Source organism: Bos grunniens, chromosome 29, assembly GCF_055505025.1.
Source record: "Bos grunniens cultivar Pamir isolate PY7600 chromosome 29, Bosgru_T2T1.0, whole genome shotgun sequence".
Taxonomy (NCBI): domain Eukaryota; kingdom Metazoa; phylum Chordata; class Mammalia; order Artiodactyla; family Bovidae; genus Bos; species Bos grunniens.
This window is the reverse complement of record NC_141193.1, coordinates 51,639,187-51,657,176: the sequence shown is the minus strand read 5'-3', so window position 1 is coordinate 51,657,176 and position 17,990 is coordinate 51,639,187. Positions and strand designations below refer to the sequence as shown.

Sequence of the window (17,990 nt, the reverse complement as noted above, 5' to 3'; positions counted from 1 at the left end):
AGAATTTGAAGGCCTATTTTCCTTCCACTGTGGCATTCTATGAAGAAATGTGCGTTTTTTTTTTTTTTTTTTAAGAAAAGAGTCAGAAAAGTGAGGGAAACAGAAAACCCAGAGGTGATCCTGTAGTTTTGTGAAGGCCTTAGGAGGTCACTTGTAAATGTTGCTGGCTGTCGGGAGGCAGTCTCTTCCTGTGGCTGATGGGCACAGAGCTCTGCAGGCTTGTCCTTTGTATGGATGTTCTTGTTGGTGGAAATCCAGCTCGGAGCCATCTCCTGATGTGTGAGAATTTCCCAGACTAGACCCCTAGACAAATCCCGCAGGGACAGGGGCTCCTTCCTTCATTGTATCTGTCTGTTTGACTGAAAACCAGCAATGACATATTTTTCTCTCAATCTGGTCTCACATCCAGGTCTTGGAGTAATATTTCCCCTCCCCCTCAATAGGCTTGGGTTCCAGGGAAGAATTATAGTCAGTTCTCCATGATTTTGCAGATGAGGAAACTGAGACCTAGAGAGGGTGGAAGACTGTCCAAGGGAGAATGGGATATCCTTCTAGGAACCCTGGCTCCTGGGGTTTTAATGGGCTTCCCACCCAGTATGGTCATTAATTGGCAATTGTTGACATTGAGAATAAACTATTGGTGGGAATGTAAAAGGTTTTTTTAAAAGAATGTGCCTACCAGCTGTCCATCTAATGGAGTATTTTCATTGTACTCCCAACCCTTGGAAAGTGCTGGGCACAGGGCAGATGCTTCATCATTTGTATTGAATAAGTTCAATTTCACATAATTATATCTATAGTGTCAGCAACACTATGAGATATATTAGAACAGTGATTGTCACAGTTGGTACTTCACAGATCAGTAAACAAAACATTTTATTGGGAAGACTGTAAGAGAATTTCTAAGTTTTAACTTTATCCCACAAGGACATTTTTAAAAAATGAAACAAATCTCTCCCTTCATCACCGAGGCTATCGGGGGTCTGTTGAGGACCCCACTCAAGGGAGGTTCTACATCTTGGGAAACCCCTGCTTCAGCATCTCCCTAAGCCAGAAACCTGGGACAGTCGAGTACACTTGAAGTTCCTTCCTTGACCTCGGGAGTGTTCTCGGAAGACAATTTTTTGACAGACAGGGCTGGGGGAAGGTTTGGGGATGTTTCAAGTTCAGTCCATTTATTGTGCACTCTATTTCTATATTTGTTCCCTGGTGGCTCCGTTGGTAAAGAGTCTGCCCACAGTGCGGGGGACCCAGGTTCAGTCCCTGGGTCAGGAATATCTCCTGGAGAAGGAAATGACAGCCCACTCCAGTATTCATGCCTGAAGAATTCAATGGACCTAGGAGCTTTGTGGGCTACAAAGGGTTGGACACGGCTGAGTGACCAAACACTTATTTCTAGTATGATTTCATCAGCTCCACCTCAGATCATCAGGCAATAGATCCTAGAGGTTGGGGGCCCATGCTTTAGTTCCCTCTTTCATCTTCTACACAGCTCCAGCCTGCTTCCTCCCCTCTTCCACCTGCAGAACTACCTGCCAAGCTTCTCTGAGTGTGACTAAGAGTCTCCTTCCCTCACTTCCTTTCCTTTGAGTCCCTTCTCCTAAGTGGGGTTTCCTGATCTCCGTTTAGGCACTTTTGCCCCAGGTGGTGCTAGTGGTAAAGAACCTCCCTGCCAATGCAGGAATCCGATCCCTGGGTTGGGACGATCCCATGGAGGAAGGCACGGCAACCCACTCCAGTATTTTTGACTGGAAAATTCCCATGGACAGAGGATCCTGGCGGGCTCTGACAGTCAGATGTGACTGAAGAGACTTAGCACAGCATACCAGAGGACCTTAGAACTGCAGACTCATGTGATTGTTCTGGCTCTTTGGAGTCCCTAGTCATTCCACGTGTATATTAGGGTCAGCTTGTGTATTGCTTCCTAAAGGCCCCAAGAGGGTAACAGGCAGGAAGGCCGGGGGGTCTCCAGACAGAGGGAATAGGCTGCAAGTGTCAGATGGTTTTTTCTCTCTCTCTTAAGCAGCAGGAGGAAACAAACTAGTATTACATTTTTTTTTCCCTTCTTGATACAAATTTAAAAGGAGGTTTTTCTGAAAATTCTGTGTTGCCATGACTACTCCTGGCTCCACCTGAACTGAACTTCTCTCAAATCTTGAGCTAAGCTATGCATTTTTTCATGAGGAAATGTTTGTCTTAAGCTATGTTAATATACTATGTATTTCTTATAGATTCTGTCTTCAGGTCAGTTCCCCCTAAAGGCTCAGAACCGACTTGACAAACCAGTATGTCTTCCTCATACCTTGTTCTCCTAATCTATGTTAATGAAACGATAGATTTGCCTGGAAATCTACCTTTCTTCAAGATTCATATCAATCATTTTATGGCCCAGGATGACTCACCTGCTGCCAATGTTATCTCAATGCATGTTGTGGGTGAGGGGCCTGGTGCCATTCTCTGAGCCATTGCCTTTCTTTCCATAGCAGACTGCTAATGGCTGTATAACACCTGGCTAAAGACCAGCAGGTCTTTAGTACCTGGTACCCAGGGGGTACTTTTACTGCCCCTGTCTAAAGTCTATGTCAGCAGCTTTCTCTATCTCTTTCATACTTTAAAACTTTATGACACAAAAGCTCTGAGCGATCAAGTCATATTAGATCTTCATTTCAGATTGAAGATGCATTCCATGGTATTGCCATCTTAAGTCTTTCCATCACTATGGGATATCTGTACATGTATTCAGGATATTTTTTCAGCAATCTTGTATAATTTCCAGTGTGCCAGTCTTGTCATCCTCGTTGCATCCATGGCAAAGTATTTTATTAATGTTGACATTATTGAAAGGGAATTGTTTTTTTTTTTTAATTCCTTTTCAGATTATTATTTGCTAGTGTATACAGATAAAACTGTGTAATCATCCATTTTTATCAGTTTGGACAGCTTGATAGTCGTCTTTACCTTCTTTACTTTCTCATATTTTAAGATTATCTTGTCTCATATATGTACTGCCTCTCCCCTAATCTCAGTCATTTATTCAAAGAATTTCTGTCCTTTTATTTTTTTTAACATTGAATTATTTTTGACTATGCTGGGTCTTTGTTGCTACATGTCTAGTTGTAGTGAGCAGAGGCCGCCCTCTTGTTGCCGTGCCATGGCTTCTCATTGCAGCAGTTTGGTTGCAGAACTTGGGCTCTGGAGCATGCAAGTACTTCAATAGTTGTATGGGGGCTTAGTTGCCCCTGGGCATATGGAATCTTCTAGTACCAGGGAGTGAACCCGTGTTCCCTGCATTGGTAGGCAGATCATTTACCACCAGACCACCAGGGATATTTCCTGTTCCCTTTCATTAGAGAATGCTATGCAAAACATATACGTAGGAGCTAAATATGCTCAGCTGACAATACTCGGAAAAATATACGTGTATTCCAGCTTACCTTTGAACATATTCAGTTAAAGGTAATTTGTGAAGATGTCTCTATGGATCTCGTAACCTTTCCTTTTGTTTCTCCGTAATTTCCCATGCCAATGGTAAGATACCTGGCTTCCACCACTTGTCATGTATAAAATTTAGTGCTTGTTCCATGTGGTTACTGAAAAAACTGTCAGACTGTCTTCTAAAAGGGGTTGTGCATGCATCCCACCAGTATCTTGAGTATGTTTCTGTAGGATAGTTTACTATCCTGCGTGGCCAGGTGTCTATTTCAGTCTTTACCAATTATGAATGGGTTTGTTTGCTCTAGTGTTCTTGGACAATTTGAGTACAGATTCTTTGTCAGATATGCATTTTTAAAGAAAACAATTTTATTTATTTTTGGCTGTGTTGGGTCTTCGTGTGTGGGCTTTTTTCTAGTTCAGGTGAGCGTGGGACATAACTAGTGGTGTACAGGCTTCTCACTGCAGTGGTTCCTCTTGTTGTGGGGCACAGGCTCATGGGATTCAGTGGTTGCAGTATGAGAGCTCAGCATTGTGTCTTCCAGGATCCAGAGCACAGGCTCGGCAGTTGTGGCTCACAGGCTCCATAGCATGTGGGATCTTCCCTTAGCAGGGATCACACCTGCATCTCCAGCACTGGCAAGTGGATTCTTTACCACGGAGCCACCAGGGAAGCCCTCAGGCATGTTTTTGATTCTAGTTTTCCATACATGTACCTGGTGAGAAAGGCCAGGATCAAGAGGCCTGGCCACTGGGAGTCCTCAGCCACAGTTCTGGCTGTGCCATCCAAAGCTCTGGGGCCTTTGGCGAGTGCCTCAGCTCTCCTGGGACCGTTTCCTCCCCTCAGAAATGCCCTGCTGTTGGACTGTAGCCCACCAAGCTCCTCTGTCCCTGGGATTTCTGAGGCCAGAATACTGGAGGGGGTGTCATTGCCTTCTCTACAAGGTAGCATTTGGAAGATAATTTTCTCCTGGATTGTGGTTCTGATGAAGGAAGGGGGATCCCTTCCAGGGCTTGAGAGTGGATTCTTGTTTGACACTTGGAAATGAATTGTCCGAGGAGAGGAATGCCGTCCAAGCAAGAGACTTCATTGGGAAGGGCTGCCGGGGCAGAGGGAAGGAGGGTGAGGGCAACGGAGAGAACTGCTCTGCCAGGTGGCTCACCGTCTCAGGGTTTATGGTCATTGGGTTAGTTTCTGGTTTGTCTCTTGACAGTCATTCTGAATTGGGATCCTTCCTGGAGGCACACGCATCACTCAGCCGAGATGGATTCCAGCGAGGAGGATACTGGGAAGGTGCTAGGACCTCTGGACGGCAGACTCCCATTTCTTTTTTACCTCTCCAGAATCCTGGTTGGTGGGAGCTTGTTAGTTCCTTGTTCCTTACCAGGACCTCCTGTTGTAAGATGACTCCTGCAAGTGTTTTCTCTTCTCTGTTGCCTGACAAGGGTGAGTGGTTAGTGGGTCATTTAACTGTGTCTTTTGGTTCTCTGGAATAAAGTCCTTCACAGAGTAAATGTATAAAATTATAAAAGTCAATGTTTTAAATAATTTATATTCCTAATTTGGTAAGTTGGGTTTTTTGTTGTGTGTTAGAACTCATCACAAGACCAAAGGTCATGTAGATCTTTTGTTGTTTTCTAAAATTTTATACTTTTTTTTTAAAATTGAATTATGGTGTTAGTTGCAAAGTTTGTGTTTCTGTTCATTTCATCTTTTTTAAACAGTTAGTTTTAGTTGATTGATCATTGCTTTACAATATTGGTTTGATTTGTCATACATCCAAATGATTTAACCATAGGTGTATGTGTGTCCCCTCACTCTTGAATCACCCTCCCACAACCCATCCATCCCCACTTCTCTAGGTTATTACAGAGCCCCAGTTTGAGTTCCCTGAGTCATAAAGCAAATTCCCACTGGTTTTCTATTTACAAATATTAGTGTACATGCATCCATGTTGCTCTCTCCATTCATCTCACCCTCTCCCTCTTGTTCCCCACCCTTGTCCATAAGTCTGTTCTCTATGTCTGCATCTCCATTGCTGCTATGTGAACAGATTCATCAGACCCATCCTTCTAGATTCCATGTTTTTCTCTTTCTGACTGACTTGCCTGTTTAATACGCTCTAGCTTCATCCCCTTCATTAGAACTGACTCAAATGTGTTCTTTTTTATGGCTGAATTCCATACAGGCTCTGATTGTTCCTTAGCCATGTTTTGAGAAGGGTCATGGAGCTATTCTGCTCCATTTCAGTTTGGGCTTCCAGTCTGAATGCTCACAGCAGAGCTGCTTCTGGGTGAGTCCTCTGAGCTCTGTGAGCGCGGGGCTGCCTGCTCTGCTCTGGCGGCCCACAGGGGGCGCCAAAAACCCCCTCTGACCCCTGGGCACAGGACACTTTGCCTTCAGACTGGGCTAGGTGACCAGCTCGCGGGAGCTTTGTCTCCTCAGGGCCATCAGGGCTCAGGCTCCTGGGTAACGGAGCTGCGTCCTGGCTGAAAGGAGCGGGGTTGCCTCAGTGCCTGCCATCAGGGTGGCGCTGCAAGAGGGAAAAATGAGGACGAAGTAGACGTTTCCTGTGTCCAGCTGAGCACTGACCGGAGGTTCATCTCAGAGGACTCAGGGGAGGAAAGAGCTCCATGTGCAAAATGTCAGGCTTTCAGTTCGATTTCTGTTAGATGATCCAGAGGATGACCTTCACTGATGTTCTTCTGAGTAGGTGGCCAGTTTTCCTGTCACTGTTTCTTAAGAAGACTGTCCTTTTCTCTTCGCTTGTTCCTGGTTTGATTTTCATGAACTGACCACGTACATGTGGGTTCATTCCTGCGCTCTCTATTCTTTCCTGGAGTCCATGTGTCTGTGTTCCTGCCAGTTCCTCACTGTGGTGGTTACTACAGGTCCATGATGTAGTTTGAAGTTAGAGAGGAAGATGCCTCCAGCTGTGTTCTTCTTTGTCAGCATCTTCTTGGCTGTTTAGGGTCCTGTTCAATATTATCAGCCTAATATTAGGAATATTTCTATTTCTGTGAAAAAGGCCATTGAATATTATTTTGTGATTGCATTCAGTGTATTTGTTGATGACTTTGGTTGGAATGGAAATTTTAATTCCTCATTGTTCTAGTGCATGAGCGTGGAATAGTTTTCTGTTTATTTGTGTTTTCTTTGGTTTCTTTATCAGTGCTTTCTAGTTTTCAGACTACAGGTCTTTTATGTCCTTGATTAAGTTTGTTGCTAGATGTTTTATTCTTTTGGATGCAATTATAAGTGGGATTTTCTTAATTTTTGTTTCTGATTATTATTAGTGTATAGAAACGCAAGTGCTTTTTGTATATTGATTGGGATTGTAAGTTGTAGTATTTTATATGATTGTAAATTGAACGGAAATTATTCAACTTTACTGAATGTAGTCTAACAACTTTTTGTGAAGTTATGGGGAAAATTTTATTTGTAAAATCTGTTTCTCCTGCAATACTTCATCCAGAGGACTCAAGGCATGGTGCTTACTAATAGACTTCCCACAGTGCTTCTTCATTTCATGTGGACTCCTTCCAGGGCAGTGAGCATCACAGCTCCCCTTGAACTTCATCTGGGGAAGTCTTGACCTCTATAGGAAAGTTTCATGCCTGTCTAATCTGATTTTTTTTTTTTATGGTATTGACTTGTTTGTTTTGAAACATAATTTACTTTCTCGGAATTTAAAAGGTACAGAAAACTCCTAGCAATGGGAAAAAGTGCTCGCATTTGCCACATCATCTAAAATACTCTATGTGTTTTAGCCAAAATGGGTGCATTCTCCTGCAAAACCTGCACATAATCTCCAAAATCAGGAAATCATATGGTTTCTACAGTATAATGTAATCCACAGCCCCACTTCTCTTTCAGCAATTGTTCAATTGTATGAATATATCTTTTCTTCCCATCCTTTTTTTTTAAGAGTGTTACTGAGATTTTCAGTTATTTGGACAAACTTGATGGACACAAAGTAGACATGGTGAACATGGGATCTGTGTGGTCTTTTCTATATGAATATTTTTCACTAAAGATGGTTTAAATGTTTATTCATGATACTCGGGATTCCATTCGAATCAGTCCAGGGGCGTCAGGCCTTATCTCGAGTAGATGGGGAAATCGGTGACTTTGGGATTATGGCATTACCCACGAGGGTTCCTGTCGAGTTTCAATGTGAGACCGGCCTCCTCTTGAGGTGCGACGGGAACGTCGGGATTCCTTTCCAGACAAAGCAGGGGAATCGACCCTCATCTCGAGTTGAGCAGGGGAAAAGGGGGCTCCTTTTGAGTTGTAGCTGGAAACTCAGTGTTGCTCTTGAGTCGGAACGCATATCTCGGGAAGCTCTGGGGTTTCATAAAGGGTGTCAAGTTCCCTTTCGACTGACAAGAGGTAACGTGGGATTTCTTCGGAAATGCTGCATTGTAAAAGGGCCTCATCTCACGTGAAGGGGAGAAATTCGTGTTTGTTTTTTTTTTGATGTTGTGGCTGAAGTTTAGGGTTCCTGTCGAGTTGTGTGGGAACCTGTGGGATTTGCTCATGTTTCCTCAGGGAAGTCAGATCTGCTTTCGAGTTCGAGGAGGAAATCAGGATTCCTCTTGCATCGCTGCAGGGATGAATAGGGCCTCATATCGACTTGAGGAGGGAAGCTCAGGCTTCCTCTTCATTTCTGACATTGATCTCGGGGTTTCTGAGGAGTTTGAACAGGGGAGGCAGGCCTCGTCTTGTGTTGAGGCATGGAACTCGGCTTGCCTCTCGAGTTGTGAATGAGGTGTCAGGTCTCTTGTCCAGTTGGATTTGAAACCTGCGGTTTTTTTCTGGAGGATGCAACCAGGGTGTCAGTGGCCCTTCGTCTTGTGACTCGATACTCGGGGTTCCATGAGAATTGGTGCAGGGGCATCAGGCCTTATCTCGAGTGGATGGGGAAATCGTTGTCTTTGGGATTGTGGCATGACCACGAGGGTTCCTGTCGAGTTTCAATGTGAGACTGGCCTCCTCTTGAGGTGCAATGGGAATGTCGGGATTCCTTTCCAGACAAAGCAGGGGAATCGACCCTCATCTCAAGATGAGGAGTGGCAAAAGTGCTCAGATTGATGTGTTCTGGAAAACTCGGTGTTTGGTATGTCAGCGAACTTCTTGAGTTGCATAAAGGGTTTTGAGTACCGTTTTGAGTTTCAAGAGGGAACGTGGGATTTCTCTCGAGACGCTGCAGTGGGAAAGGGCCTCATTTCACATTGAGAGGTGAATCCCCTGGTTTTCCTCGAGGCTTGGCGGGACGTTTGGGGTTCCTCTCGAGTTGTGACGTGGACCTCAAAGTCCACTCATATTGCCTCAGAGAAGTCTGGGCTCCTTTCGAATTGTGACGAGCACCTAGGGATTCCTCACAAGTCACTGCAGGGGAAATAGGCCTCAGAGAGACTTGTGTCCAGAAACTCCGTGTTCCTCTCCAGTGGCGACAGGGATTTTGGGGTTGTGTTCAGGGTTCACCTGGGGAGTAAGGCCTCATCTCGAGTTGAAGCAAAGAACCCTGCTCTCCTCTCCAGTTGCGACAGGTATCTCCTGGAACCCTTTGAGTGGCCTAAAGGGAGTCAAGCCTCCTATGAAGTTTTTAGAGGGAACTCGGGATTGCTCTCTAGGCCCTGCAGGAAAAGAATGGCCTCATCTCGCAATGACAGGGGAATCTTGTGGTTTTTCTCGAATTGTGATGGGAAGTTTGGGGTTTCTCTCGAATTATGACAGGATAGTCAGTGGGCCTCTCGTGTTGCCCCTGGGAAGTCCAGTCTCCATTCAAGTTGCAAGGGGGAGCACGGGATTGCTCTCAAACCATGGCAGGGTAATTGGGCCTCAATTCGTGTTGAAGGGAGAATCTCGAGGTCTTTCTCGAGTTGCTGCAGGAAACTTTGGGTTCCCTCGAGTTGTGACGGTGACCGCAGGGAGCTTCTCATGGTGCCTATGGGAAGTCAGGAATCCTTTCGTGTTGTGAGGGGCCTCTGGGGATTCCTCTGGGGTCGTTGCAATGGAAGAGATCCTCATTTCCAGTTGAGGCGGGAACCTCAGTGTTCCCATCCTGTTCCGACGTGGATCTCAGAGTGTGTCTGCAATTTCAAAGGGGAGTCAGGGCTCAATTTGTGTTGAGGCATGGAACTGTGCTTTCCTCTCGAGCTGCAAAAGAGGTTTCAGGCCTCCAGTCGAGTTGAATTGGGGAACTGGGGCTGTTCTTGAATTTGCAACCGGGGTATAATTCCTCCCTTCATGTTGTGAGTTGATTCTCCGGGTTCCATTTGAATCAGTGCAAGGCTATCAGGCCTTATCTCGAGTGGATGGGGAAATCCGTGTCTTTTGAATAGTGAAAAGACCCGCAGGTTCCTCTCCAGTTTCAAGTTGAGACCAGCCTCTGGAGGGGCGACGGGGATGTCAGCATTCCTTTCCAAACGAAGCAGGGGCATCGACCCTCATCTTGAGTTGACGAGTGGAATCTATCCTCATCTCGAGATTCTGGGGCTCTTTTTGGGTTGTGGCGGGAAACTCAGCATTCTTCTCCAGCTCTGACAGGGATCTCGGTCTTCCTATGGAGATTCTACTGGGGAGTCAGACGTTGTCTCATGTTGGGGCATAGAACTCTGCTTCCCTTTTGAGGTGGAAAAAGGGTATCAGGCCTCCTGTGGAGTTGGTGTAGGGAACTTGTGCTATTTCTAGAGGCACCATGGGGCTCTCATTCCTCCTTTCATGTCCTGAGTTGATACTCGGGGTGACATTCCAGTAGTTGCAGGGGAATGAGGCCTGATCTCGATTGGATGGGGACATCGGGGTCTTTTCAAATGGTGGCCCGAACCAAGGTGCTCCTCTCGAGTTTCAAAGTGAGAATGGCATCCTCCTGAGGTGCGGTGGGAACATCGGGATTCCTTTGCAGAAGAAGCAGGGGAATGGACCCTCATCTCGAGAGGAGGAGTGGAAAACGGGGCTCTTCTTGAGTTGTGGCGGGAAACTCGGTGTTCCTCTCATGTGGGGACAGGTATCTCGGGGACCTTCCTGAGTTGCATTAAGGGTGTCAAGTACCCTTTTGCATTTCAGGCAGGAACGTGGGATTTTTCTGGAGACACTGCTCTGGAAAGGGGCCTCATCTCACGTTGAAGGGAGAATCTCCTGTTTTTTCTAGAGTTGTGGCGGGAAGCTTGGGGTTCCTCTCAAGTTGCAATGGGGACCTCAGGGATCCGCTTGTATTGGCTCAGAGAAGTCAGGTCTCTTCTCAAGTTGCAAGGGCCACGTCGGGATTCCTCTCGAGTCGCTGCCGGCGAATAGGGCCCTGTCTCGATTTCAGTCGGGAAACTCAGTGTTCCTCTTCTGCCTTGACAGGGATCTCGGGCTTTTTATCAAGCTTCAACCAGGGAGTCAGGCCTCGTCTGGTGTCGAGGCATGGAACTCTGCATTCCTCTCGAGTTGTCCAATGGATGTCAGGGCTCCGGTCGAGTTCAGGTGGGGAATTTGGGCTTTTTCAAGAGGATTAACAGGTGAGACAGGCCTCCTCTTGTGGTGAGAGGGGAAGTTGGGATTCCTCTTGAGTTGAAGCAGGGAATGGGTCTTCATCTCCACATGAGTTGGGAAACACGGGGCTCTTGTCAACTTGTGGCGGGAACCTCAGCTTTCATCTCAGGTTTGGATGGGGATCCTGGGACCCCTTGAGTTGCTTGAAGGGAGTCAAGCCTCCTCTTGAGTTTTGTGAGGGAACTCGGGATTGCTCTCGAGGTGCTGCAAGAGAAAAAGCCATCATCTCCCAATGACGGGGGAATCTCGTGGTTTGTCTCAAGTTGTGGCATGTAGCTTGGGATTCCTCTCTACGTACCACTGGGAACTCAAGGAGCCTCTCGTGTTGCCTCAGGAAAGTCAACTCTCCATTCGAGTTGCAAGGGCGAGCCCGGGAGTGCTCTGTATTCACGAGAAGGGGATCAGGCCTCATTTCGCATGGAAGGGGGAATCTCCATGTGTTTCTCGAGTTGCGGCCGGAAGTGTGGGTTCCCTCGAATTGCCACGGGGACCTGAGGGAGCCTCTCATGTTGTCTCTGGGAAGTCAGGAATCCATTCAAGTTGTGAGGCACCTCTCGAGATTCTCGGGTTGGTGCAGGGGACTAGGGCCTCATCTCGAGTTGAGGAGGGAAACTCAGGGTTCCTCTCCAGCTCTGACAAGGATGTCGGACTTCCTATGGAGATTCCACTGGGGAGTCAGCCGTGTCTCATGTTGAGGCATGGAACTCCGCTTCCCTCTTGAGGTTGAAAAGGGGTGTCAGGCCTCCTATGGTGTTGAACTACAGATCTTGGGCTATTTCTAGAGGCGCCATGGGGCTCTCAGTCCTCCCTTTGTGCCGTGAGTTGTTACTCAGAGTGACATTCGAGTCATTGCAGGGGAATGAGGCTTTATCTCGAATGGATGAGGATATCGGGATCTTTGCGAACCGTGGCCCGATCCCTGAAATTCCTCTTGAATTTCAAGTTGAGAACAGCATCGTCCTGAGGTGCATTGGGAACGTCAGGATTCCTTTGCAGACGAAGCAGGGGAATGGACCCTCATCTCGATAGGATGAGTGGAAAACGGGGCTCTTCTTGATTTGTGGTGGGAAACTCGGTGTTCCTCCCGAGTGGAGACGGGTATGTTGGGGAACTTCTTCAGTTGCCTATAGGGTGTCAAGTACCCTTTCCAGGCTCAACAGGGAAGGTGGGATTTCTCTCGAGATGCTGGAATGGAAAGGGGACTCATCTTGCATTGAGGAGATCATCTCCTTGGTTTCCTCGAGTTGTGGCAGGAAACTTGGGGTTCCTCTCGAGTTGCAACGGGGACCTCAGGGACCCACTTGTGCTGCCTCAGGAAAGTCAAGTCTCCGTTCGAGTTGCGAGGGGACTCTTGGAATTCCTCTTCAGTCCGTGCAGTAGCATAGGGCCTCATCTTAAGTTGAGGCCGGAACCTCAGGCTTCCTCTCCAGTGCTGACATGGATCTCGGGGATCCTATGGAGTATCAACAGGGGATCAGGCCTCGTCTCATGTGGAGACATGGAACTCCGCTTCTCTCTTCAGGTGTAAAAGTGTTATCAGGCTTCCTGTCGAGTTGGCCTTGGGATCTGTGGCTTTTTCTCAAGGTGCCCTGGGGCTGTCTCACCTCCCTTGGTGTTTTGAGTCGATACTTGCAGTTCCTTTCGAGGCAGTGCAGGGGAATCAGGCTTATCTGGAGTATATGGGGAATTCAGGGTATTTTCAAATTGAGGCACGACTCCCGGGGATGCGCTCGAGTTTCAAGGTGAGACCTGCCTTCTTGAAGGGACACAGCAACTTCGGGATTCCTTTCCCTGGGAAGAAGAGGAATTGACACTCATTTCGAGGTGAGAAGGGTGAAAACGGGGCTTTTATTGAGTTGTGGGGTGAAACTCAGTGTTCTTCTCACATGGGGATGGGTATCTCGGAGACCTTCCTGAGTTGCATCAAGGGTGTCAAGTACCCTTTCACGTTTCACGAGGGAATGTGGGATTTTTCTGGAGACACTGCTCTGGAAAAGGACCTCATCTCGCGTTGAGGGGAGAATCTCATGGTTTTTCTCGAATTGTGGCGGGAAGCTTAGGGCTCCTCTCAAGTTGCAATGGGGACCTCAGGGACCCACTTGTTTTGCCTCAGAGAAGTCGGGTCTCTTCTCGACTTGCGAGGGGCATATTGGGATTCCTCTCGAGTCGCTGCCGGAGAATAGGGCCATGTCTAGAGTTCAGTCGGGAAACTCAGTGTTCCTCTCCAGCGGTGACAGGGATCTCGGGCTTTTTATCCAGGTTCAACTAGGGAGTCAGGCCTCATCTGGTGTCGAGGCATGGAACTCTGCATTCCTCTCGAGTTGTCCAATGGGTGGCAGTGCTCCGGTCGAGTTCAGGCAGGGAATTTGGGCTTTTTCTAGAGGATCAGCACGGGAAACAGGCCTCCCATCCTATTGCGAGGGGATACTTGGGGCTCCATTGGAGCCCGTGCAGTGGAATGAGGACTTATCTCGAGCTGAGGGGGCACTTGGTGTCCTTTTTCTTTGAAGCAGGTTCGGCGGGGTTCCACTCGAGGTTCAACATGTGAGACAGGCCTCTTCTTGTGGTGAGAGGGGAAGTTGGAATTCCTCTTGAGTTGGGCAGGGAATGGGTCCTTATCTTCAGATGAGTTGGGAAACACGGGGATCTTCTCAAGTTGTGGCGGGAACCTCGGCTTTCATCTCGAGTTTGCATGGGGATCCTGGGCCCCCTTGTGTTGCTTGGAGGGAGTCCAGCCTACTCTTGAGTTTTGCGAGGGAACTCAGGATTGCTCTCGAGGTGCTGTAAGACAAAAGGGCCTCATCTCGCAATGATGGGGGAATCTTGTGGTGTCTCGAGTTGCAGCAGGAGGCTTGGGATTCCTCTGAAGGTACCACGGGGAACTCAGGGAGCCTCTCATGTTGCCTCAGGAAAGTCAAGTCTCCATTCGAGTTGCGAGGGCGAGCCTGGGAGTGCTCTGGAGTCACGGGAGGGGGATCAGGCCGCATTTTGCATGGAAGGGGGAATCTCCACGTGTTTCTTGATTTGCGGCCAGAACTGTGGGTTCCCACGAGTTGCCATGGGAACCTTAGGGAGCTTCTCATCTTGTCTCTGGAAAGTCAGGAATCCGTTTGAATTTTGAGGGGCCTTTCGGGATTCCTCCCTGAGTTGGAAACTCAGGGTTCCTCTCCAGCTCTGACAGGAATCTCGGGCTTCCTATGGAGATTCCACTGGGGATTCAGACGTCGTCTTGTGTTGGGTTCATGGAACTTCCCTCTTGCGTGGGAAAACAGGCGCCAAGCCTCCTGTGGAGTTGAGGTAGGGATCTTGGGCTATTTCTAGAGGCGCCACGGGCTCTCAGTTCTCCCTTCGTTTCGTGAGTTTATACGCGGTGTGACATTCAAGTTGTTGCAGGGGAATGAGGCCTTATCTCGAGTGGATGGGGACATTGGGATCTTTGTGAAAGGTGGCCCGTCCCCTGGACTTCCTCTCGAGTTTCAAGGTGAGAACAGCCTCCTCCTAGGTGCGGTGAGAATGTCGGGATTCCTTTAAAGTTGAAATAGGGGAATGGACCCTCATCTTGAGAGGAGGAGTGGAAAACAGGGCTCTTCTTGAGTTGTGGCGGGAAACTCGGTGTTCTTCTCGAGTGGAGACGGGTATGTCAGGGAACATCTTGAGTTGCCTAAAGGGTGTCAAGTACCCTTTCAAGGCTCAAGAGGGAATGTGGGATTTCTCTTGAGACACTGCAGCAGAAAGGGGCCTCATCTAGCGATGAGGGGATCATCTCCTGGGTTTTCTCGAGTTGCGGCAGGAAACTTGGGTTTCCTCTCGAGTTGCGACGGGGACCTCAGGGACCCACTCTTGTTGCCTCAGGAAAGTCAAGTCTCCCTTCGAGTTGCGAGGGGCCTCTCGGAATTCCTCTTCAGTCGGTGCAAGGGCATAAGTGTTCATCTCAAGTAGAGGCCGGAACCTCAGGCTTCCTCTCCAGTGCTGACATGGATCTCGGGGATCCTATGGAGTTTCCACAGGGTAGTCAGGCCTCGTCTCGTGTGGAGACATGGAACTCAGCTTCCCTCATCAGGTGTAACATTGTTATCACGGTTCCTGTCGAGTTAGCCTTGGGATCTGGGGCTTTTTCTCGAGGTGCCCTGGGGCTGTCACACCTCCCTTCGTGTTTTGAGTCGATACTCACGGTTCCAGTCAAGGCAGTGCAGGGAAATCAGGCTTATCTGAACTGGATGTGGAATTTGGGGTCATTTTGAATTGAGGCACAACTCTTGAGAATGCACTTGAGTTTCAAGGTGAGACCAGCCTCCTCTTGAGGGGACACAGCAACTTCAGGATTCCTTTCCCAACAAAGCAGACGATTCTACATCTGTGTCGAGTTGAGGAGGGTGAAAACGGGGCTCTTCTTGAGTTGTAGTGTGAAACTCAGTGTTCCTCTCATGTGGGGACGAATATCTCGGGGACCATCCTTAGTTGCATCAAGGGTGTCAAGTACCCTTTCACGTTTCAGAAGGGAACGTGGGATTTTTCTGGAAACAGTGGTCTGTAAAAGGGCCTCAACTCGCGTTGAGGGGAGAATCTCATGGTTTTTCTCGAGATTGGGGTTCCTCCCAAGTTGCGATGGGGACCTCAGGGACCCGCGTGTGTTGCCTCATAAATTTGGGTCTCTTCTTGAGGTGCGAGGGGCACGTCAGGATTCCTCTCGAGTAGCTGCCGGCGAATAGGGCCATGTCTACAGTTCAGTCAGGAAACTCTGTGTTTCTCCCTGGCAGTGACCTGGATCTTGAGCTTTTTCTCAAGGTTCAACTAGGGAGTCAGGCCTCATCTGGTGTTGAGGCATGGAACTCTGCATTCCTCTTGAGATGACCAAGGAATGTCAGGGCTCCAATCCTGTTCAGGCCGTTAATTTGGGCTTTTTCAAGAGGATTAGCAGGGGAGACAGGCCTCCCATCCTGTGGTAAGGGCATACTTGGGGTTCCATTAGAGCTGGTGCAGGGGAATCAGGACTTATCTCAAGCTAAGGGGGAACTCAGTGTCCTTTTTTCTTGAAGCAGGATTGGCGGGTTCCACTCCAGGACAGGCCTCCTTTTGTGGTGCGAGGGGAAGTTGGCATTCCTCTTGAGCTGAAGCAGGGAATGGGCCCTCATCTCCAGATGAGGTGGGAAACACGGGGCGCTTGTCAACTTGTGGCTGAACCTCAGCTTTCATCTCGAGTTGTGACGGGGATCCTTGGACCCCTTGAGTTGCATGAAGGGAGTCCAGCCTCCTTTTGAGTTTTGCGATGGAACTCGGGATTGCTCTCGAGGCGCTGCAGGAGAAAAGGGCCTCAACTCGCATTGATGGAGAAATCTCTTGGTTTGCCTCCAGTTGCAGCAGGTGGCTTGGGATTCCTCTGCAGGTACCAAGGGGAATTCAGGGAGCCTCTCATGTTGCCTCAGGAAAGTCAAGTCTCCATTCGAGTTGTGAGGGTGAGCCCGGGAGTCTTCTGGAGTCACGGGATGGGGATCAGGCCTCATTTCTCATGGAAGGGGGAATCTCCATGTGTTTCTTGAGTTGCGGCCAGAAGTGTGGGTTCCCTCGAGTTGCCACGGGGACCTGAGGGAGCCTCTCATGTTGTCTCTGGGAAGTCAGGAATCCATTCGAGTTGTGAGGGGCCTCTCGGGATTCCTTTCGAGTTGGTGCAGGGGACTAGGGCCTCATCTCAAGTTGAGGCAGGAAACTCAGGGTTCCTGTCCAGCTCTGACAGGGATCTTGGGCTTACTATGGAGATTCCACTGGGGAGTCAGACATTGTCTCATGTTGGGGCATGGAACGCCGCTTCCCTCTGGAGGTGGAAAAGGGGTGTCAGGCCTCCTGTGGAGTTGAGGTAGCGATCTCGGGCTATTTCTAGAGGCACCATGGGGCTCTCAGTCCTCCCTTTGTGTCATGAGTTGATACTCGGGGTGACATTTGAGTCGTTGCAGGGGAATGAGGCCTTATCTCAAGTGGATAGGGAGTTCGGGGTCTTTTTGAATGGTGGCCGGACCCTTGGAGTTCCTCTCGAGTTTCAAGGTGAGAACAGCCTCCTTCTGAGGTGCAGAGGGAACGTCCAGATTCCTTTGCAGATGAAGCAGGGAAACACACCATCATCTCAAGAGAAGGAGTGGAAAATGGGGCTTTTCTTGAGTTTTGGCGTGAAACTCAGTGTTCCTCTCACGTGGGGAGTGGTATCTTGGGGACCTTCCTGAATTGCATTAAAGGTGTCAAGTACCCTTTTGCTTTTCAGGAGGGAATGTGGGATTTCTCTGGACACACTGCTCTGGAAAGGGCCTCATCTCACATTGAGGGGAGAATCTCGTGGTTTTTCTAGAGTTGTGGTGGAAAACTTGGGGTTCCTCTCAAGTTGCAACGGGGAATTCAGGGACTCGCTCATGTTGCCTCAGAGAAGTCAGGTCTCTTCTCGTGTTGTGAGCTTCACATCGGGATTCCTCTCAAGTTGCTGCCGGCGACTAGGCCGTTTCTTGAGTTCAGTCGGGAAACTCAGTGTTCCTCTCTGGCGGTGATACGGATCTCGGGCTTTTTATCAAGGTTCAACTAGGCAGTCAGGCCTCATCTGGTGTCGAGGTATGGAACTCTGCATTCCTCTCCAGTTGCCCAAGGGGTGTCAGGGCACCAGTCGAGTTCAAGCGGGGAATTTGGGCTTTTTAAAGAGAATCAGCAAGGGAAACAGGCCTCCCATCCTGTTTTGAGGGGATACTTGGAGTTCCATTGGAGCCAATGCAGGAAAATCAGGACTTATCTCGAGCTGAGGGGGCACTTGGTGTCCTTTTTCCTTGAAGCAGGATATGCGGGGTTCCACTCGAGATTCAACAGGTGAGACAGGCCTCCTCTTCTGGTGCGAGGGGAAGTTGGGATTCCTCTTGAGTTGAAGCAGGTAATTGGTCCTAATCTCCAGATGAGGTGAGAAACATGGGGCTCTTTTCAACTTGTGGCGGTAACCTAGGCTTTCATCTCAAGTTGGGATGGGGATCCTTGGACCCCTTGAGTTGCA

General features: G+C 48.5%; 1 long non-coding RNA gene across 1 annotated transcript in view; it reads left to right on the top strand.

Annotated features, from left to right (window-relative positions):
• The window catches only part of LOC147342673 (uncharacterized), an 89,931-nt gene extending 85,034 nt beyond the window's left edge, over positions 1–4,897 (top strand). Inside the window, exon 9 of the long non-coding RNA XR_015157690.1 lies at positions 4,647–4,897. This is a non-coding gene — a long non-coding RNA (uncharacterized LOC147342673). The remainder of the gene's footprint in view (positions 1–4,646) is intronic.
• The last annotated feature ends 13,093 nt before the right edge of the window (positions 4,898–17,990 follow it).